The sequence below is a fragment of the Bos grunniens genome, chromosome 3 (genome assembly GCF_055505025.1).
Source record: "Bos grunniens cultivar Pamir isolate PY7600 chromosome 3, Bosgru_T2T1.0, whole genome shotgun sequence".
NCBI classification, from domain to species: Eukaryota; Metazoa; Chordata; class Mammalia; order Artiodactyla; family Bovidae; genus Bos; species Bos grunniens.
Window position 1 is genome coordinate 108,619,376 of NC_141167.1, and position 22,938 is coordinate 108,642,313.

At 41.8% G+C, this 22,938-nt stretch overlaps 1 pseudogene across 1 annotated transcript in view; it reads right to left on the reverse strand.

The window, feature by feature from the left end:
* Nucleotides 1–244: 244 nt before the first annotated feature.
* The window catches only part of LOC147376730 (SLAM family member 8-like), a 34,124-nt pseudogene continuing 11,430 nt past the window's right edge, over nucleotides 245–22,938 (reverse strand). The window contains exons 2-6 of the transcript XR_015161416.1: nucleotides 21,311–21,421; nucleotides 10,959–11,339; nucleotides 2,757–3,056; nucleotides 1,068–1,180; nucleotides 245–309 (exon numbers count right to left, since the gene is read on the reverse strand). The product of XR_015161416.1 is annotated as an SLAM family member 8-like (transcript). The remainder of the gene's footprint in view (nucleotides 310–1,067; nucleotides 1,181–2,756; nucleotides 3,057–10,958; nucleotides 11,340–21,310; nucleotides 21,422–22,938) is intronic.

Genomic DNA, 22,938 nt, shown 5'->3' on the forward strand with positions numbered 1-22,938 from the left:
TACTTCTACACAAACCACCCCGCCCCCTGACCCAACCTGGTCTCCTTTTCTCAGAGAGTTACATTCCAGCCACAGAGCAGAGGCTGTGAGGATTAACATGTGCACAGTTAGTAGTGTCCTTCATGAAGTTTCAGGAGGAGAGGGGTTAGGAGCAGAGTCAGTGACAGGAAGAATTCTTGTCCTGCAGAGGTGAAGGTCCTGAGAGGGAGGCAGTTTGAAGAGGAAGTGACAAGACCATAAATGTCTACAGCGCTGTTCCCATGATGGTCAAGGTAGAGCAGACCAAAAACATCTGGAGCTGGAGCAGAGCTGGAAGAGGCAGGTGTCTAAATGATCAGGCTCACAGCAGAGGTGTACCAGGAATGCGAGTTCTGCTCACTCCAAATAAATTATCTTCATGGCAAGATTTGGGTCATGGACTTCACTGTGGACACTAGTAAGCAGCTCCTTTTCTTCTAGGTGTTGTTCACCAAAACCCTAGGGATGCAAGACAATATGGTCCTAGTTCAACTGAGGGATAGAGTAGCCCAGAGGGACCCACATGGAAGCAATGCTCATTGACATGCATTGCTTACTAATTCCCCATAGAAATCTAACACTACACTGTGCCAGTTATACCTTTTCTTAGCTAATACTACATTGTCTGAAAAGAGGTAAAGAGGCAGTAAGACTAGATTCAGCAGTGACTGAGTTGGACATGCCAAGTCATGGGCACTGAGGGACCTGGGAGAGTGCAGTCTTGCCTCTGCTGTAGGCTGCCACCTTTCCCCTGCCCTCTCATGAGTCTTGCTGACCCCGCTCTAAACAGCAGATGCCGCCAGCATGGTCCCTGTTGTCCTCCCACAATCCTGCTCCTGAGTGATACACAGAGTGGATCTTGAGTCCTCTTCCATTGCTATGACCTCTAAAGCCAGGACCATACCAACCACTCTCTGCAGAAGGATTCCCTGTGCAGCAAAATGCAAGAGAGAGGAACCCTGGGTCCAGTGGGAAAAGGCAGGTATCTGGAACCAGAGCAAGAAGTGCAAACTGCCTCCACATTCCAGTTTCTGAATTCTTTTTCTTACCACATGTCTTCCAAAGGTATAGTCCACCTTTAAGGATCAACAGCGTGACCATGACAGCACCTAGGATGCCTCTCAGGGGCACAGCACTGGTCTCTCTATGTGAACCTGTTTCTCTCACAGAGAGAATGAAGAATGATAAGACAAGAGAGAACTTGAGATACCTGTTGTTGAGGGGAGATATAGAGCAGGTGGAGAGGTCAAAGGACCTGGTTCATAAGCTGAGTGGGAGAACATGGCATTCACTCAAGCAGGTCCTGAGCTTCTGCTTGATGCCAGAGACACTGAGATGAACAAGATGTGGTCACCCACGGGGAAGACTGAGAAGATACCAGCCAAAGTCTGCCAGCCAGAGAAACTGCAGTGCAGCAGAGCTTTATACTTTGTACACAGGACTTTCTGGAGATCTTCTCAGACAAAGTAATGTGTAACATGAGACTTGAGGGAGGAGTAGGAGTTTACCATCCTGGTAGGCCATTGCCTTCCAGATAGGAGGAGTACCACATTCAGAAAATGTGTCGAAAGGTCAGTCCCTCGGAGTTGCCAGCACCCCACGGAGGCAGGCAGGATGATAGAGCAGGGAGGAGATGTGATCAAGGTGGGTTAGAGGGCTAGTGCTGATCATGCGGGGTGTTGAAATTTATCTGATACTTCTGCCTTTATTTAGCAGTGACTCTAAGTAATAGACATTTTAAGCGAGGCTGACACATCAGAATTTCTTGAGACATTAGATCATGGAGGATGGTTTAAAGAGGATGAGGCTGCATGCAGGATTACCAGATCACTCATTAATTCAATAAAATGCTTATTACAAGCAAAATTTGGCCAGAAATTGTACTTAGTCCATGGATTCCAAGAAGGAAAAATGTGGCTCTTGTCATCAAGGTATTCCTGTCTATGGAGGAGATAAATCTACAACAGAACATTACCACTCATTATTGTGGGGGTGGCTAAGGACAGCTCCTTAAAGAAGGTGATGCTGGAGGGGAGGGTGAATACATCAGTGTAGGGCTCTGTGCAGAAATTAAAAATAGACTGCTTGTTGAAAATGTATTAAAGTTTCAAGACAACAGCACAGATTTTAAACCAATCATTGGACTCCTCTAAGGGCAAAGTCATGTATGTGTATGTACATTCACATGCCCCTGAACCTGGCAGTGACTGAGGAGCATTCTTCATAGAGAATAAGACAGGAAGTCAAGAACAGAGGTGAAGAAGGTCTAGCGATGGGGAAGCAGCATATACAGAGATGCTGTAGCTTATAATAGCAGGACACATTCTGGAACTACAAGCAGGGAATTTAGGATACATAAGTGAGACAAGAAACATGTGCAGAGGAGAATCTGAACACCAAATCATATAGGGAATCATGGAAGTCAGACTCAGAGAAAGAGCGCAGAGAGATGACCCAATATGATTTAGTTTCCTAAAGATCATGCATGAACAACAATGCGGGCAGGGAGAGTTATTAGAAGATTACTACCTGGACTTCAGGGACAAAGGATTTAGAGGTAAGCTTGTATTCAAAGACATTTAAAGGCAAAAATAAATTGGTTGTGTGTTCTATATTCCTATGTAAAGTGACTAGATGGAAGGTAGTGCTAATAATATGGTGGGAAGTAAAGCTCTGATCTCCCAGACCTCAGTGCTAACTGAGCTCTGAAAGTGCTCCTCTCCTCAGGCAGGTTGCACTCAGCATAGGCACAGATTTCCCCAAGATCTAAGGAGACAATTTTCTTGTCCATGTGGTTGCTGACCACACAGATGAGGTTATCATGGGGGCAGCTTAGGGGCAGGCTCACAGCCAAGATGCAAGAGTTGGAGACTGGTTCCAATGTCCTTCTCTGCTCCCACTCCTTGGGGAGGCCTTTGGTCTCCCAGATCACATTCACTTCTTCTGTGGCTCCAGAGCTCTGCACTCCAGGGTGACATTGCACCAGTCTGGTGTAATGAATAATGACTCCACCAGGATCTGGGGAAGGGGCACAGTCTCTGGGATCAGAAGCAACAAAAGAATTGAACATTACATATGTGGGAAACATTACATGTCACAGTTTAGTATCTATTACCTTATTGAAGCCCAGACTTATAAGGGAGCCTATAAGAGAAGTGGGTGCATTTTATAAATAAACACAATTTTTCTAAAGATAAATATTCACCAAGAAATAATAAAGAAAGGAGTCACTGAGTTAAGCTGTAAATGATTTTATTTCTTGAACAAAAGTCATCCAGAAGAAAATAAAAACTGGACTCTATTTTCTTAGCATCTACTATTTCTAAAAAACTGGAGTTTATCCTAGAAGGGATAGAAGCCTGGGACAGAAGGTCTTTTCCTGGTCCATGGACTTGCTTTGTGTTTCCAGTTGAGATGATGTCTGAGGCAGTACAGCCCTCAGGGCAAGGGTATCTGGAGAGCTCTGTGAGGCCAGAGAAAGGTCCTATGCTTCCAAAAGTAGAGACATTTGTGAGAAATGCAATGGTAGCGACTAGGAATGACAACTCCAAGTGTGGTTAGAACATATCAGTGACTCTGTGGTATAAACTGTCAGAGAAGTGACAGTTGTACAAGCTGGCCTTGGAAATCCTATGGGGACCAAAAAGCTAATTTATCCATAGATGGGTATTTCTCAGTGTAGGGAGGAAATTTATGGGAGGAAAGAATACACTAAAGGGATTTCTTAATAAGTGTTGCAGTATAAATTTTCTCCTATACCAATACAGTTTTTAGTAGCTTGGTATTTGGTTTCTTCTCTGAGTAAGACTGGCAATTGGTTAGTTCTGGGTGAGAGGACAGGGAACAAGAAGGGCTAACTACACTTGGATTTCCAAAGATGTCCATATTTTAATCTTGAAAGTGATAGACTTGTTAGGCTGCATGAAAAGAGGAATTATGATAGCAGAGAGAATTAAATTAGCTAATCATTTGACCTTAAAGTAGGGAAGGTTTTTCTGAATATACAGATGGGTGAGATATAGTCACAAGGGTCCTTAAAAATGAAAAAAAGCAATGATGCCAGCAAGATGACAAGACATAACATTTAAAAACTGTAACAGTCAATAATACCTTTACAAGAGTTCTAGAGCCCTGTTGGAGCATTCCAGCATAGCAATAGATGACAAAATCTTGTCAGCTTCAGTGAAAGCATAAGAATAGTTTCTTCTTACCTCAACACCTTAACCACATGTCAGCATGGTTCAGTGCTGCAAAAATACCTTGGTCTATGACTTCTCCCACAGGTGAAAGAAAGAGTGAAGTGAGAAACCAGCTTCCCCTTACTTTTGGGAAACTTCTGCTCAGGAGGTTTGCTTCTATCTCACTGCCCAGAACAGTGAGTAAATCAACAAGGATGGATTGTTTGTGCGTAGGCATGAACAGAGATATGTGACAAGAGCTCACTGCAACTGATGCACATGCTTCTGCAAATCATGCCTTCCACATTGCCACGGATGTTAGTCAATTCTACCCTATAGTAAGCACCCTACATGCTCCTGAAGCCACTGTCCTAAATGCTCCTAAAGCTAGAGCCCTAGGAAGTCTTTTTGAACTTTCTGATCAATATCTTTGCTACCAAAGCCAGTTCTTAAAGAATGGAAGAGATTTTGCTTATTTACTTGCACAGAAATCAATGAAAATCTTCAAGGATCATGAAAAATCAGGGAGATGTGAGATTGATTTATCAAAGGAAAAAGAAATAAAGCTCAGATAACCAACTTCAAAGAAACAAAGATCTGCAAGTTGCCTAACAAAGAGCTCGATATAATTATCTTAAAGGAGCTCAGTGAGCTACAAGAGAACACAGACAAAGAAATGAAACCTGGAAAACAGTACATGAGCAAAATGAGATGTTCAATTCAAAGACAGAAAACATCAAAAAGAATCAAGCAGAAATTCTAGAGCTGAAGTATACAAAGACTGCACTGAACAATTCAACAGAGGACCTGAATAGTAGACTTTATCAAGCAGAAGAAAAAAGTCAGCCAACTCAAAGATGGTCATTTAAAATTATACAGTCAGAAAAACAAAAAGGAAAAAGAGTGAAGAAAGTCTATGGGACACTATAAGAAATCAATATACACATTATGAGAGTTCCAGAAAGAGAAGAGCAAGAGAAAGGAGCAGAAAGCTTATTTAAAGAAATAATGGCTGAAAATTACCCAAGTCTGTGGAAGTAAATGAGTATCCAGATTCATGAATCCCACAGGACCTGAAAAAGGTAGACTCTTAAATAAATCTAAACCAAGACAGATCATAATTATATATTTAAAACTCAAAAAGAAAGAGAATTTTGAAAACAGCAAAATGAAAACTACTCATCACATACAAGGAATCCTCCTAAGGCTATAATCAAATTATGCAGCAGAAATCTTGCAGGCCAGGAGAGAGTGGCACGATATACACAAAATATTAGGAAAAAAACCTTTGTAACATAGAATTATATACCTGGCAAGAATGTCCTTTAAAATGGAGAGGGAGGCAGGAGGGGGGCTCAGGAGGGAGGGGACACATGTTTGCCTATGGCCAATTCATGTTGATGTATGGCAGAGGCCATCACAATATTGTAATTATCCTTTAATTAAAATAAATACATACATTTTAAAAAATTAAAAAATGACATTTCCAAAAAAGGATACTTTCCCTGACAAACAAAAATTGAAGGAGTATGCCAACTCTAAGCTTATCTTCCAAGAAATACTAGAGGGAGTTCTTCAAGTTGAAATGAAAGGATACTAAACATGTGCAAAAATATATGAAATTATAAGCCTAACAAAAAGAGATAAATACAAAATGTAATACTGTAATGGTATTATTGTAATCATGGTGCATAAATTATTTTAACTCTGGTATAAAAGACAAAAATATTAAGAATAGCTATAAGAAAAAATTGTTAATGGGTGTGAGATGGTAACAGGCAGGAAGGCCAGGGGTCTCCAAATGGAAGAAATAGGCTGCAAGTGTCAGACATTTTTATCTCTCTCTTTTTTTTTACATTATTTTAAAATTTAAATTTATTTATTTTAATTGGAGGCTAATTACTTTACAATATTATATTGGTTTTGCCATACATCAACATGAATCTGCCACGGGTGTACATGTGCTCCCCATCCTGAACCCCCCTCCCACCTCCCTCCCCGTAGTACCATCCCTCTGGGTCATCCCAGTGGCAGCAGGAAACAAACTAGTGATATTTTTTTCCTTCTCTATAGAAATTTAAAAGGTTTCTCTTAAAATACTGTGTTGTCATAATGACACCTAGTCTCACCTGAAGTTAACTATTCTCAAACCTTGAGTTAACCAATGCATTTTTCTTATGGAAATGTTTGTCTTAAGCTATGTTAATGTGCTATGCATTTACCCCAGACTCTGTCTTCAAGTCGGTTCTGCCTAATGGCTCAGAACTTACTTGACAAACGATTATGTTATACTCAGATATTGTTCCTGTGCTGCTGCTAAGTCGCTTCAGTCGTGTCTGACTCTGTGCGACCCCATAGATGGCAGCCCACCAGGCTCCCCCGTCCCTGGAATTCTCCAAGCAAGAACACTGGAGTGGATTGCCATTTCCTTCTCCAATGCATGAAAGTGAAAAGTGAAAGTGAAATCGTTCAGTCTTGTCCAACTCTTAGTGACCCCATGGACTGCAGCCCACCAGGCTCCTCCATCCAGGGGATGTTCCAGCAAGAGTACTGAAGTGGGTTGCCACTGCCTTCTCCTATTGTTCCCCTAATCTATGTAAATGAAACTATTTGTATGGTAATCTGCCCTTCTACAAGATTCAAGTCAATCATTTTATGGCCCGGGATGAATCCTTTCCTGCTGAGATTATCCCAAAATACATTTTATGGATGAGGGGCCTGGTGCCACTCTGAGTTTTAAGACATTCCTTTCTTTCATTGGGCTTCCCTGGTGGCTCAGAGGGTAAAGCGTCTGCCTGCAATGCAGGAGACCTGGGTTTGATCCGTGGGTCAGGAAGATCCCCTGGAGAAGGAAATGGCAACCCACTCCAGTACTCTTGCCTGGAAGATCCCATGGACAGAGAAGCCTGGTAGATTACAGTCCATGGGATCGCAAAGAGTCGGACACGACTGAGCGACTTCACTTTCACTTTTCACTTTCATGTATTGGAGAAGGAAATGGCAACTCCAGTGTTCTTGCCTGGAGAATCCCAGGGATGGGGGAGCCTGGTGGGCTGCCATCTATGGGGTCGCACAGAGTTGGACACGACTTAAGCGACTTAGCAATAGTAGCAGCAACAGTGACTATATAACATCCAGTTGAAGACTAGCAGTGGGTACTCTTTCTGCCCCTTTCAATGCTTATGTCAGAAGCTTTCTCTATCTCCTTTATACTTTAATAAAACTTTATTACACAAAAGCTCTGAGCGATCAAGCCTCGTCTCTGGCCCCGGATTGAATTCTTCTCCTCTGGAAGCCAAGAATCCTGGTGTCTTTTCGTGGGTCAGCAACAACCTTTCAGGTGTACAATATAAAAGATGTAAATTGTGATATCAATAACATAAAGCTTGTGTGTGGGGGATAAATATAGAAGTGTAGAGTTTTTGTATGTAGTTGAAATTAAGTTCTTTGGTTAAAATGGGCTTTATAAGATGTTTCATGTGTGTCTTCGTAACCACAAAGTTTACACCTAAAAAAGACACACATGAGGAAAAGAGAAAGGAATTCAAGCATGTCAATATAAAAAAAATCACCAAATTACAATGAAAGACAGTAAGGGAAAAAGGAAGTAACAAAGAACTTCAACAAAATAGAAAACAATTAGCAATATGATAATTGTAAGCCTTTACCTATCAGTGATTACTTTAAATGTAAATGATTTAAATTCCTTAATCAAAATACAGAGTGGCTGAATGGATAAAAGAACAAGATTCAACTATATAGTGTCTAAAAGAGGCTTGCTTTAGATCTAAGGGTACACGTAGGCTGAAGGTGAGGGGATGAAAAAAGACATTTCATGAAAATGCGAGTGAAAAGTATCAGAGGTAGCTGTACTTATATCAGACAAAGTAGACGTTAAGGCAAAAACTGTCGCAAAAGACAAAAAAGATAATGACATAATAGTAAAATGGTTGATTCAACAGGATAATATAGCAATTATAAATATTTATGCATCCACTATTAAAGCACCTGAAAATATAAAGTGAACATTGAAAAAAGGAAGGAATAGCAATTCAATGATAGTATCCACCTGTTTTCAATACTGGATAGAACATGTAGACAGAAAATCAAGAAAGAAACAGCAGGCTTGAACAACGCTATAGACCAAATGAACCTAACAAACATATTTAGAATACATACTCAACAAAGCAGATTACATTGTCTTCTTAAGTGTACACAGAATATTTTTCAGGATACATCATATATTAGGTCACAAAACAAGTCTTAACAGTTAAGAAGATTGGAATTATATCAAGTGTCTTTTCCAAACATGGTGTTACAAAACTAGAAAAATGAATGAAATAAAATGTCAAAATTTACTGCTGCTGCTAAGTCACTTCAGTCGTGTCTGACTCTGTACAACCCCATAGATGGCAGCCCACCAGGCTCCCCCATCCCTGGGATTCTCCAGGCAAGAACACTGGAGTGGGTTGCCATTTTCTTCTCCAATGCATGAAAGTGAATAGTGAAAGTGAAGTCGCTCAGTCATGTCCGACTCCTAGCGACCCCATGGACTGCCGCCTACCAGGCTCCTCCATCCATGGGATTTGCCAGGCAAAAGTACTGGAGTGGGTTGCCATTTGAACAATCATTGGATTGAAGAAGAAATAAAATAAGGAAATACCTTGAGTCAAAAGAAAAGGAAAAAAATCCATAAAACTTATGAAGGGTAGAAGAAACAGTAGTAAGAGGAAATATATGGTGATAAACATATCAAAAATTAGAAATATCTCTAATAAACTATATCTCAAGGAACTTAGGAAACAACAAATCAAAAGTTAGCAGAAAGAAGGAAGTAATGAGGACTATAGCTGACTTAACTAAAATAGAAACCAGAAAGATAATAGAAAAATTCAATGAAACAAAAGGCTTTCTTGTTTTTTTTTTAAAGATAAAATTGAGAAGCCCTTAGCAAGACTAAGAGAAAAAGAAAGAAGACTCAAAGAAAATCAGAAAAGAAAGAGGAGATATTACAGCTGATGCTATAGAAATACAGAAGATCATAAGATGTTATTATGAACAACTATATACAATTACTGGACAACTTGGAAAAAAAGATACATTCCTAGAAACATGCATTCCATGGCTAAATCAAAAAGAAATAGAAAGTTTTAGCAGATAATAGCAAATAAGGTGATTGAATCAGCAGTCAAAAACCTCCTAGCAAAAAAAGACCTAAAACCAGATAAAGTCAGAGGTGAATTCTAACAAACAGTTAAAGAAGAATTAATACTAATTTTTGCTGAACTCTCCTACAAAATAAGAGAGAGAATACTACCAAATTCATTTAATGATGTTGTCATATTTTAATACCAAAACCAGATAAAGTTAGTCCTGATGCCCTAACACACACACACACACACACACACACACACACATGAGTTATAGGCCAATATGGCTGATGAACATGGATGTAAAAATCTTCAACAAAGTACTAGCAAACTGAATTCAGCAATACATTAAAAGTATCATAAACCATGACCAAATGGGATTTAACACAGGGATGAAATGATGGTTCAACATGTGCAAATCACATCAGCAAAAAAATACCCAATAATAATAGTAAATAAATGAAGTGGGAGAAAAATTTTGGAGGGGATATTATTATGGAATAGATTATGGTGATAGTTTCATGATTGTATATTAAATCCAGTTAAATTGTATACAGTAAATATGTATAGTTCTTTGTAAGCCAATCATACCTCAATAAAGTGTTTTTTTTTTTAAATAGCTTATCATTCCCAGTATCTCAGCTGTTTGTTTCTGTCACCATTGCTTAATGGCATGAATGTTTGATGTCTTGTTTTTCTTTCTAGATCCCTTATTTTATCCCTATGAATTTTGGTGCTCCAAATAGTCAAGGGCTTTCTTAATTTGCTATTGCTGTTATTGTGCTGTTATTTTCATTGTTAACTACAACATTCAGTATGATTATTTATCACAGAACTATAGTAAAAGGCATACTCAAAAAAATTATCTTCTCATCTTAAAGTGGAAGACAGAGGCAGATGAGCAGGTCAGATGGATCCAAAGTGAGAAGGACTTGACATACTCTTGCTGATTTGAAGATGGAGGAAGGGGGGTTGCAGTGAAAGAAATGGCAGCCACTTGCATGTAGAAAGGGCAAGAAATAGAGTCTCCCCTGTAGCCACTAGAAAGGAACATAGCCCTGCCAACACCTTGATTTGGCCCTCTGAGGACTGTGCCCATCTTAAACATACAGAATGGTGAAAAATAAATGAGTGTTTTATGGCACTGTGTTTGTGCTAAATAGTTACAGTAGTGATTAAAAATCAATAGTGTAATGTTATAATATTATTTATTAACAGCAATGCAATTTTTTATTAATTAATTATTTTATTAATTATTTGTTAATTATTATTTACTTATTAATGATGTATTGGTAATGCAATTCTATCCTATTATTATTTATTAATAATAAAATAACCTTAGCTCTAGAAAGAATAATTAATACTATTATAAAAACTCAAATTTTGCCCAAATTTCCATTTTTCTCTCCCAAAATACTGCAGTGATTTCTCCCCATTGTAAATTTCAACTCTGCTCTCCTTTTGCAGCTAACATACTTACCTTTTCCTCAGAGGAGAGAAGAGAGTCTGAAGGTTGGAGTATAAGTGGAATTCTGTAAAATGGGACCGATTGACACTCCCAGGACAAACCAAGGAGATGAGCGATGGAAAGGGGTAAAGGGGTGTCACTCACCATAGACAGTGAGGTAGAAAACCTGGTGAAGTTCCATCCCTCCGGTGAAGCTGGCTCGAGCCTGGTACTGCCCACTGTCCTCTGGGGTCAGGTTCTGAATCCTCAGGGATGTCATATTGGGTACATGGACCCTTTGCTGGTATGTGTTCTGGAGGCTGACCCAGGTTGGAGCCTTTGCCCCAGGATGGACCATTAGCAGAACTGTGTAGTTTGACTCAGGGCCAAATCCCCAGGAGACCCTCTCCAGCTCAGCTTCTTGCTTTTTGATCATACAAAACAACACAGAACCTCCATGAATCCCCTCCATAGAAACATGGGCTCCAAAATTCTGAACTTGAGAACTATGCATTCCAGAACTCCTGATACCAGTGCTGTAGCCACCTAGAGGACTGGACACAGAGAAAGGTGGCTTTGCATTGAGAATAAAGGAGAAAGACAGAACCATAGAATCTTTTTAAAAAGAAATTCACGCAACATGATCCTTTGATTCTAGTAAGATAGCCTAGTACAATGAATTTGAAACCGTTTCTGGAATCAAGTTCTGGCTTCTGGGATATGTGACCTTGAACAGATACTAAGCTTGCTAACCTGCAGTTTCCTTATCTGACTGATAATGATAGTGTGAATTAAAGGTAATCATGGATCAAAATCATATTTTCAGGCACAATCATGGGAGGAGCTTCCAAAGTGTCTCCTAAGTCCCTCCCTCCTTCTGTTCACACCCTTGTGTAACCCTCTCCCCCTGGACTGTTGGCTTCACCTAATGACTGGCTTCTAAGGAATAGAACACAGCAGATATGATGATGTCACTCAGTGATACTAGACTGACTGCCATCTTGCCCGCACTCTCTCTCCTTCACTCTCTGGCTTGCTTTGAAAAACCCAGATTCCTTGTTGTGAACTGACCAGTGGGGTGGCCAACATGACAAGGAACTGAGGGAGCCTCTGGCCAAAATCCAGGGAGGAGCTGAGGTCCTTAGTCCAGCAGCCATGGGAAATGCCTCCTGTCAGCAACCACAGGAGTGAGCTTGGATGCATATTCTACACAGAAGATCCTGAGGTGACACAGCCCCAGCCAAGACCTTGATCTAAGTCTGGGAGCCCCTGAGCCAGAGGACCCAGCTAAACCACTCCTGGGCCCTGACCTAAAGAAACTGTGAGACCATGTCTAGTGGGGTTTAAGGCATTAAGTTTTGGGGTTGCAGGAAACGCAGCAATAGATGCTATTCTGTGCTCAGTTGCTCAGTCATGTCTGACACTTTGGAACCCTATGGGCTTTAACCTAACAGGCTCCTGTATCGGATTTCCCAGGCAATAATACTGGAGTGGGTTGCCATTTCCTCTCCAGGGGATCTTCTGGACCCAAGGATCAAACCCACATCTCCTATGTCTTCTGCCTTGGTAGGTGAATCCTTTACCACTGCACCACTTGGGAAGCCCATAGATACCTAACACAAATATAAGGGCTGCTATCCTTTCTGCTCCTAGGCAGTGCAGTAGTCAGGACAACCTAGGCTGTGCTGTGTGACAAACAGTTACAATAGCTCAGGGTCCTAGAACAAGGGGAGTTTATATCCCCCACCCCAAATCCCATGAGAGAGTGAGGAGGGGTCCTATCATACAGGATGGAGGTGCCACCTCCTTGTAGCTGCACCCATGGAGCCCACAGCACCCTCACAGGCTCCCAGCCCCACAGCAGGGATAGGAGACAGGAGAATCACACAAGGGATTTCACTGCTTCTATACAGAAAGAACATTATCTCTGCTCATGCTTTTGGGCCAGCTCTTGTCACAAGGCCCTACCTAACTGCTAGGGAATAGAATACGTGGGAAGCAAGTGATCATTTAGTGAGCTCTGCTGTCTCTGCTACCAAGTCAGCACTTCCCTAGCCAGTCCCTGAGAGGTGAAATGGGCCTCAGTCACTACGCTGCATAGCCATGATCAGTGGACAGAGCCCCATCAGGGCCACACACTCTAGAGTCCATCCTCCCCCATCAGGCCCAGCCCTCACGGAATTAATGGGTGTGTGTGTGTGTGTGTGTGTGTGTGTGTGTGTGTGTGTTAGCCACTCAGTCGTGTCTGACTCTTTGTGACTCCATGGACTGTCGTCCACCAGGCTCTTCTGTCCATGGTATTTCCCAGGCAAGAATACTGGAGTGGGTTGTCATTTCCTTCTCCAGGGGTCTTCCCAACCCACGGATGGAACCCCAGTCTCCTGTACTGCAGGCAGAAGCTTTACTGTCTGAGCTACTAGGGAAGCCCATCATGGTATTAATACACTCATAATTTCTGGGAACCAGGGTAGCACAGAACAGGACCAGGGAAAGTGCCACAGAATGACCTTATCATGGAAGGAAGAATAATTTGCTTTAAGAGCCTGCTAGGGACCCAGTGTTCTCTCCAAATCAGTGAATTCTCATATCCAGCCTGCCTCCTTCCTGATGTACTTATACCCATTCCTGGTCTCACTAGAAGCAGAGAATAGCTCATGGTAGTATTCATATATACAAGTATTTCAGACATTTCTTTGTATTCCGTTCATTATTAACTCACTTAATCAGGCATATCCTCAGACTCAGGCTTTCACCCCAGTCCTTTCAGGTCCCCTCACAGGTCTACAGCCCTCAAATTGAGCTTAGTGCCACCTTGGTTTCAAGGCCACAACCTTCATTCCCCACTGTATCAGTGGGGAATGTCCAGAAGGGTAACAGATATTCACTCATCCTCCTCTCTGGCTCCTAAGAGCTCTTCCTCTGTTCCTTCCTTCCACACCTCACTCCTCTCTGATTCCCTGGAAGAGGTCTGGTGCAGACATCATGCTGTCTTCCAGAGCACACACCATACAGACAGGATGGACTCCCCAACAGAACCCACAGAAGGTTGACTGAGAAGAGCTGGGTGAGGCTGTGCTGCCAGGTCTCTCTAAACAAGTCACAACACAAATTCCATAGCCAGTACGTCCATTGGAAAAGTGCTCAATTTTAAGGAGGGATCAGAGGGGTACTCTACTTCTTTCCAAGCTCCAAAATCCCACCTCCTTTTATGCACACAGGATCATGGACATTTGGGGATAGTAGTGTCTCAGTTCAGCCTGTCCTAGTGTGATGCACTGGGAGGAGGGGAGGGTGGCACCCACTGCTGAGTAGATGCTGCTCCTGGTGGGTCTTCTCCCTGGAACAGAAGGCACATGAATTCCCTTGATTCTCTAGTTGTGATGAGGAAGAGTACACAGCACTCTTTGGTAACTGCCACACACTGAGGCTGTCTCCTGCTCCCCAAATTCACCCTACATGAAGGGACCTCCCCAACAAAATGACCTGGGATCCCTAAATGAATGTCATGAAAGGGGCATGGGACTTCCCCATGGTAGAGGTGATGGAACAGAGGTTAGTGTGAGGCAGCAACACTTAAGGCAGCCATTGTCACTGGGTGACATTGTCCCTGAGCTCTGAAATCCTGTTTATGGTGTAGAGGTGCCTTGGTTTCAGGGCACAGGCAGAGGAAGGCAATAAGGCATCACAGGTGAGCTGAGCTTATTCAGGACCTTCTTTAAGTTTTTCTTGTGGAGACCAAAAGAGAGACTCAAGGACCACACAATGGTCATGGTATCCCTGAAAGCTCAGTCCTGGATATGTTGCTGGAGGCTATGGAGAAAAAACCACCCATCCTCTAGAGTCTCATCCAAATGGCAGACTAAGCCCCAAATAGGCTGAAGCCTCAGTGACTGTGGGTGAGATCCCCCTTTCAGGTCACACTTGGCCTCTTCAATGGGCACCTGCCTCATAGACCCAGATCCTTGGGTCACCTTGTCTTCCACAACAGTGAACCTTCCACATACACTCTGATACCTAACATGCCTCCCCCAGTACACACTCAACACTCTCCACAGAAAGGCACTTTCATTCAAAACCCTAAGATTCTGTTTCTACATCCTCCCCCCCCGAATGAGACCTTCCCATATTACATTTTCATAGCCAAGGGACAGCCACTGGCAATGGAATTTGGCAGTTTTCTTTGGTGATGTCTTTCAAGGTGATTTTTGTGTTTCTTTATTTTAAGATATATCTGATAACATTTATTAATAAAGAGGAAAAAATACAAATTGTCTTCAGTAGGATTCCCTACCGTGCGTTTGAAGTGAGGTTGTAGAATAAATTACCAGTGTCCCCCAGTCAGGAGGGTGTATTCTTGAGAATGAGGTAAGGGAGAATTTTCCTGGGTCAAGTCATGTCCCCTCAAAAAGACATGTTGACACCCTAATCCTTAGTACCTAAGGATGTCATTTTATGTGGAAATAGAGTTTGTTCGTATGTAGTTAACATGAGGTAATTAGGTTGGGCCCTAATGTGATATGATTGGTGTCCTTACAAAAAGAGGAAATCTTGACACAGACATAGACATACAAAGAGGGAAGATGATGTGAGTAGAGAGAGAGAGAGAGAGAATGCCATATGCAGATACTGAGATGATGAGCCTAAAGTCAAGGAACACCAAAGATTGCAGCAAACACTAGAAGCAAGACCAAGGGAAGGGTGATTCCTCTGTTATGGATTGAGTGAGTGATCTCTCACCTTCATACGCTGAGGTCTTAACCTCCAGTGTAGCTGTGTTTGGAGATGGGGTCTCTTAGGAAGAAATTAAGGTTAAATGAGGTCTTAGGCCTGACCTGATAAGATTAGTGTCCTTGTAAGATGAGATATCAGGGAGCCTTCTCTCTCCCTTCTCCCTTTCTCTCCCCTCCCCCTCCACAGGCTTATTCTGAGAAAGGCCATGTGAGAATACAGCTAGAAGGTGGCCTCTTACCAGAAACTGATTCAACGGGCACCTTGACCTGGAACTTCTCAGCCACCAGAAGAGTGAGAAAATAAATTTCTGTTAATTAACACCCATCACCCAGTCTATGCTATCTTGTTATGGTAGCCGGAGCTAATACACTGTTACAGGTTTCAGAGGGAGCCTGACTCTGACAAACCCTTGATTTCTGACTCCTAGTTAACAGAATTATAAAATAGTAAAGTTCTGCTGTTTCTAGGTCATCCAAAGTCTGGTATTTTGATATGACAACCCAAGGAAGTTATACAGGACCCTAAGAAATGTGGAACCCAGGGTCCACACAGAGAGGGTAATAGATATTAAGGCCAGAGGTCTCCAAGCAGCAAGAGGAAATAAACTGCAAGTGGCAGACATTTTTTTCTTTCTCTACACAAAATTAAAAGAGGCTTCTTTTAATTCTGTGTTGATGACACCTGGTTCTGCCTTGAACTAATGTGTTTTTCTGATGGAAATGTTTTTCTTAAACAATGTTAATGAAATTATGTATTTGCTTCGCAATCTGCCTTTCTTCAAAATGGTTCTGCCTGTCTAACTTTTTTTCTTTTCTCAAACATTGGGCTGAACAAACCGGTATTTATGTCAATTGTTTTATGGCCAGAGGGGTGATGTACCTTGTGCCATCCTATCTCAAAAAGGCATATTGTGGAAAAGGAGGCTGGTGAAACTGCCTCAGCCTTGAGGTGTCTCTCTTATCTGGTTAGCAGCTCTCTAACAGACATAAAACACCTTGCTAAAAATTAGCAAGCAGGCACTCTTTCTGTCCCCTTCGGATGTCTATGTCAGAAGCTTTCCCTATCTCTATTATACTTGAATAAAACTTTGCTATACAAAAGCTCCAAGTGGTCAAGCCTCGTCTCTGGCCCCAGATCGAATTCTTCTACTCTGGAGGTCATGAATCCCAGCATAGCACACAGCTCGCAGCACCAACCTGTCAACACTTTGAACCTTTGAAGCCTGCTAACCCCTGAGGTGTAGGCTCTGGACTGAAACATACCTGCACCGTGTCCTAAAACCACCCTTTCCTGCCGATGGAATATTTAGCAAGTTCCTACACTGTCTAATCCTTGAGTTCCTGCGTATGAACAACAGGACAATAATTGCAAACATTCATGGGGCTCCAGTGAGGATTCAGTATGAAGATACATAAAGGGACTCAGCAATGCATGTTCAGTTCCCATTACTGTATTACTGTTATTAGGACCTACTAATTGTGGAATTTCCACAGTCAGCTGGATTTCACCTGATGCTTGCACCACCAGGGGAAGAGGTAGCCCAGCCCCTGAACATGATTTTGGTCATTTCAGCAGCTCCATCAAACGCTGAATGTCTCATAATCCTCAGGACATCCCATCAAAGGTGGCAGTTTGAGATTGTTATCCCCACTCAAGGAAGAGCAGATAATATTTTAATTATACTGTGTGGCTTTCTAATTTTAAAAATGTAGGTGGATTATGCTTTAATATGGTTAAATAAAAGGAAATCGAGACTGAAAATGGAATCTGCCTATCTCTGACTCCCACTGTCCGTTTCCCTTCCCAGGGGCAGGCACTATCACCAGTTTCCTATGCATCCATCCAGAGATAATGATGGTTTTACAAGCACATACTACAGATACTTGTATCTTCACATATGTGAGCATGTTTCCCATGGGCTGTTCTACTCTTGCCTATTCTATTAACACACAAGGAGCCTACTCTAGGTCTGTACACAAAGAAGTGACTCATTTAATGTCTGTATACCATTCTACATGTGATTCTACTTCTGGACTACTTATTGTGGATTGTTAAGTTGCCATCTTTTTCATTTCTCTAGTCGGTTGTTCTTTAATTATAAAGGTATTTTGTGTTTATGGGAAACGATGTGATTCACGGAGTCATTTCAAGAAAAATGTGTCGTTTCGAAATGTGTTGTCTCCAAAGGTAAGCACTGTTACTGATGTGTGCCCTTCCAGTCCTTCATCTGTGTAGCCACAAATACTATAAATGCACCTGAATTCAGGAGATTAGTATAAATCATTTCAGCACTCCTGATGGCCTATTTAGGTGACTTTTTTTCCCTCCTTTGAATTGGTGGTAATGTTACTGCTTGTTTTTTCATGAATTAATGGGGAAGATAAAAGCATTTCTTAATGTCTCAGTCAACATCACATTCAGATTTAATCTAACATTAAATATAGAATTTTTTGGAAAACAAAGAACACCAAAGTGCTATATTAAATCTGGGGCTCAAAGCACAGGTTTTTATTTCAACAGGGGGAACTCTCCATCTGGATCTCTTGAAGGACTGTATTTCAGTCTTCAATGTAATACCTTCCTAAGGGACTTTCACTGGGCAACTGTGATCTAAAGAATTCTTTAGTTACTCCCCAAGTGCAGAGGCAAGTGGGGGTCATTCTGTGGGGGACAGGGAGAAGAAGCTGGTATTTTCTGCTAAACAGACAGGAACTACAAACCTCTGGCTGAGGCTATCAGTTAGTGATTTCTAAAGCACAGCTGAGGGTGGTTTGCAGACCAAGTTTCCACACACTGTGAGGAGTGAGGTTATGTCCTTCACCAGGAGGCATGGGGACACTGGGTCCTAAGACCCCTCCCTGGAGCAGAGGCAGAGAAAACAGAGGGCCAGACTGGATTTCCAAAGAGAGGTTTGAAGAGGAGCATCGTTCCCTGCTTGTAGGGTGAAAAAGTGACCACAGCATGGCCAAGTGTTCTATTTGAAGGTGTCCTAAACAGGCTCACCAACTGTGAATCCCTAGCAGGACCCAGAATAGGATAGGACCAGGTGAGGAGACAGAGTACAGGCCATGAAGGACCACAAGAAAGGCCTGCCAGGGTGGGGCCACCAAATCCCACAATGTCACAGCTTGGAGGAGTCTTGGGGAATATTCTCTGGTCCGTCTTGTCACAGAGGAGGAAACTCCCCAGCGGGTGAACCTGTCCTGGGTCACACAGGGCAGAGCCACATCTGGCACCAGGGCTCCCCTCTCCCAGCTCAGGGCTTCTCCCCTGAAGGAGCTCCCATCAACTCCCCCATCTTGTCCCTGTCTTCCCCAGGGGCTCCCCTCCCAGCACTGCTGTCCCATCACCAGGATCTGAGCAGCTCCTGAAGTCTCATCCTCCAACTTCCCACTCCTGGGAAAAGGGGAAGCAAGTAATTAGAGGGGATTAGCAGAGCAGGAACTTCTGGCCAGCTGAGGGTTAAACAGCAGTCCAGCCAGACTCCCCGCTTTCAATATGTAGAGATTTTGGGAACCAGGGACAGAGGAAGCTCAGCTCTCAGGTTAAAGGGAGGATCCACCCCAAAGGGATGGTGAGCCCAGCTGTGAGGAAGATGGAAGAAGATGTAGAAAGAGAAGCATGGAAGCAAAGCTTTGTGATCTACCAAACATCTAATCTTGAAAAAAATATGAGAAAAAAAAAAATGAGAGAAGTTGGTAAGCAAGATAGAGCAAAAATTTATTTTAATAATATAAAATTAAGAACTCAATAATCAAGATAAAATTTTGTCCACATTTCTGATCGTTCCCCCATCATCACACTAGGAAACCTACAATAATTCCCTCTCAACTGCATTTTTGTGTTGTCTCTCTCTGTTTAGAGCCCATGAAGGCAGGGACTCTTTCTCCTCCTGGTCCTACCAGCAGATACAGTAATACATTGAGTAAATGTTATGATTGCTATGGTTAGGGTCCCCACAGGACAAGAACTGTCCTCACTAGCAGCTTTTGTTTCTCTGAGAAATTGCAGTGTGAATTGCTGGCTTCCTTTCCCTCTTCTCCTTGCAAGCTAATGTCCTGGAAAGTGTTGAAGATTTTAAGAATGATAAGGCAAATACTTCAGCACCATGACAGAATCATTTCTTCAAACACCCTCCTGCCCTGATATGTAGAGGAATTTAGGGTTGAAATTCCTTCTCCTGATGCCTCTTCTAGATCACCAAAATTCTACTGAAAAGTGTCCACTTCATTTGGTACCAAGGGGGCTAGGGTTAAGGGTGCAACCAATGCAACTCCTTCCCAGTTCCTGTGTGACCTTGAGAAAGCTGCTTTCCTTTTCTGGGTGAGATGGCCTTAGTCTCAATTGAAAACTTTTAACAAGTTTTTTTCCCTCTCTCTGTCTCATTGTGTAGCCCTTTTACCTCACGTTCTGACTCTTTCTCTTTTTATTTTTTAATTGTGAATTTCTAGTCCCAGGGCCTATGGAGGAAACTATAATATCAAACATATTTTTCCAGTTAAACAACACTGGAGAAGTGAAGACAGCCAACATATTACTATAAATAAAAGTGACAAGACAAAAACCGAGGAGCATACACTCGTGACAGACATTAAAGCCCCCTCAGTGTGTCAAAAGTAACCTAGCCAATGAAATATAGTCCTTACTACAATGCTCATTGCTAATTCCAGTTATCCTCTTTTACAAATGCTCTGCAATTTATTAAATTTCATTCATTGCAAGATAATTGAGTGTCTAGGATATTAACACAAAAATGTATAATAATAAAACTTCCAAGCTTTTGCCAGAATTCATAAATTTTCTTTTGTATTACTTTTTACTTAATTTATACATACAATGATATAATCTTTCATAAATTTGTAGATACACACATCCTTCTTTATGTGATTCTTTTTTTCTTTTAGTTTCAATTTTTGCTCATCTACTTATTCTGTCTGCTTTTTCTTAACCTCCCACCCAGTAAACTTTTCCCCCATGAAATACCCCAGTTAGCTAATTATTATGATTTCTCCTGCATTTTCTCCACACTCTTATAAACATGTGGAAATGCAGATATTTACAAATATCAACAGCTACTGTTTCTTTAAAAGATCAGAGTTTCAATATGTAGAGATTTTTGCATCTTGCTGATGGAAAGTCATGCATCTGACCTTATGGAAATTGGAAATTCTTCTGAGCCAACTGATACACATGCATTTTTAAAGGTTTTATAATATTCCATGGTACAGATACTTCCCATATTGTTCAATCATTCCTGAATGATAGACATGTCCCTTGTTTTCAGGGTTTTGCCCTAAGAGAGTGCTTTGACTCTATAGAGGGCATCCTCCTCGGGTACTCTTTTACCTGAAGGGAATCTTTTAAAACTTTTTCAGAAGAGGAATGCAAAATTCATAAGCTCTTTTGAGATAAATGGAAGACTTTAAGGGGCCCTCTCCTCTGTGATGGTCTGCTTGGAGCTAAACCCCCATCTCCAGTCCCTCCTACCCAGGCAGCTCCCTATTACTAGCCTCCCTGTTACTGCAGCTGAAGCCAACTCACCTCCTTGGAAATGTTTCCTTTACTGCAGCCAAAGCTGTTCTAGCTAAGGGTCCCAGCCTCACTATAGCCCAAGGCCACTTTGCTTTTTCATTCACCCCAGGGCTCTAAAGCAAATGCACTCTCCTTGTTAAATTATAACAGAGCTGTTTTGATCTTCTGTTCACTAAAGATGTCAGACAAGGAAAGGATACCCTGCCTAACACTCCCTCCAATATCCCTCCCTCCCAGGAGCCAAGGTCACTTACTGAGGAGAAGGCTGGTGAATCCCAGGAGCCAGAAGGCCCAGCAGAGGTGGCGGTTGTCTGAGCAGAACCCCATTGCAGGCTGCTCGCCAGCCTGTTCAGGTGCAGAGGAAACTGATGGAGGTAGATGCAAGAGGAAATAGCCGTCTAGAAGAGGCTCCCCAATCCTCACGTCTCTCTGGCCTCTGACCAGTGGAGATGCTCCTCTTATATCCTCCACACTTTCTCATCACAGTCTATATTAGCATTCCTGTTTCCTCTTGGTATTGTATTTAATTTAGTGAAAAAGAAGATAGATTCTTCTCCCCAAGCAAATAATGGAGAAGTGTATTTATCAAATGTTTAGTTAGGCAACGTACATGCTCTTTGTTTTCTGGTGGAGATTAAAGTAGTATCAGCTGTTTTACGTGGGTCTAAGAACAAATACTGAAAGTTGTCTTCTACTACAAAACAAACTCTTCCTTTCTCCCACACCAGTATTACCACCCCAATACAAACAAAGCAGCCTGGTATTTGCTCAATGTTTAAATGCAAAGAAGTCAAAGTGTGTCTCTTTAGTCTTTTCATTTCTTTAGTCCTTTCTTTCTCTCTAGCCTGACTCTCTAGTTTGTGTGAATTATTACTAAGGCCAACCCCCACACACCCAGATTACAAGTTAAAAGGAGGATTCGAAGGACTTGAAAGGACTGTAATCTTCCTGAGGCCTGAAGAATAGAATTTTTCTCTGAATTGTGCAGGAAACATACGAAACTGAGTTCTTCCCCCTATAGATTTCTAGAAGCTGAGCTAGTGGACAGTGAAAAAGAAGGAACCATTTCACAGGAAATAAGATGCATTAACTATTTTGTTGTTGTTTAGTCGCTCAGTCGTGTCCGACTCTTTGCAAACCCATGGACTGTAGCCCGCCAGGCTCCTCTATCCAAAGGATTTCCCAGGCAAGAATACTGAAGTGGGCTGCCATTTCCTTCTCCAGGGGGTCTTCCCCACTCAGGAATCGAACCCTCATCTCCTGCATCTCCTGCATTAGCAGGCAGATTCTTTACTGCTGAGCCACTAGGGAAGGCCTAACTAAAGTACATGGTGATATTATTAAATACTCTGAAATGTTTGGAAGAAGTGCTATGACTTTAATTAAAAACATGATTCATATTTTTAATATGTTGATTGAAAAATAATAGAGATGGATCAGGGGGGACTGGAGGTGAGTACATGAGGCCAGGATAAACCCTCAAAGCCTAATGAGCTCTGTTCCACCAGTGCCTGGCTGTACCCTCTTGTCAACTATGCAGAATTTGCTAGATGAATCTCCATCTCCATAGACTTCTTCAAGAACCACAGACTCCCTCAACATTGCATTAAAACTTTTAAAATTTTTGTTCATGTCTCTCACTAGTATATAAAAGTATGTTTTTCCTCCATTGACCTTTCCTTTTGTAGTATTACTAACCTTACTAGTTCAAGAAAGTTTTATACATGGACAAGCATGCAGTCTACCAATAATGATTGGTTCCTCCTCCCCTTTCCAATCTTTGTAGTTTTTTTTTTTTTTTTTAACCTAGATAGATAGATAGAAAATCCAGCACAATGTAGAATAGAAGTGGCTTAATTGGAGATCTTTTTTGTTTCCAAAC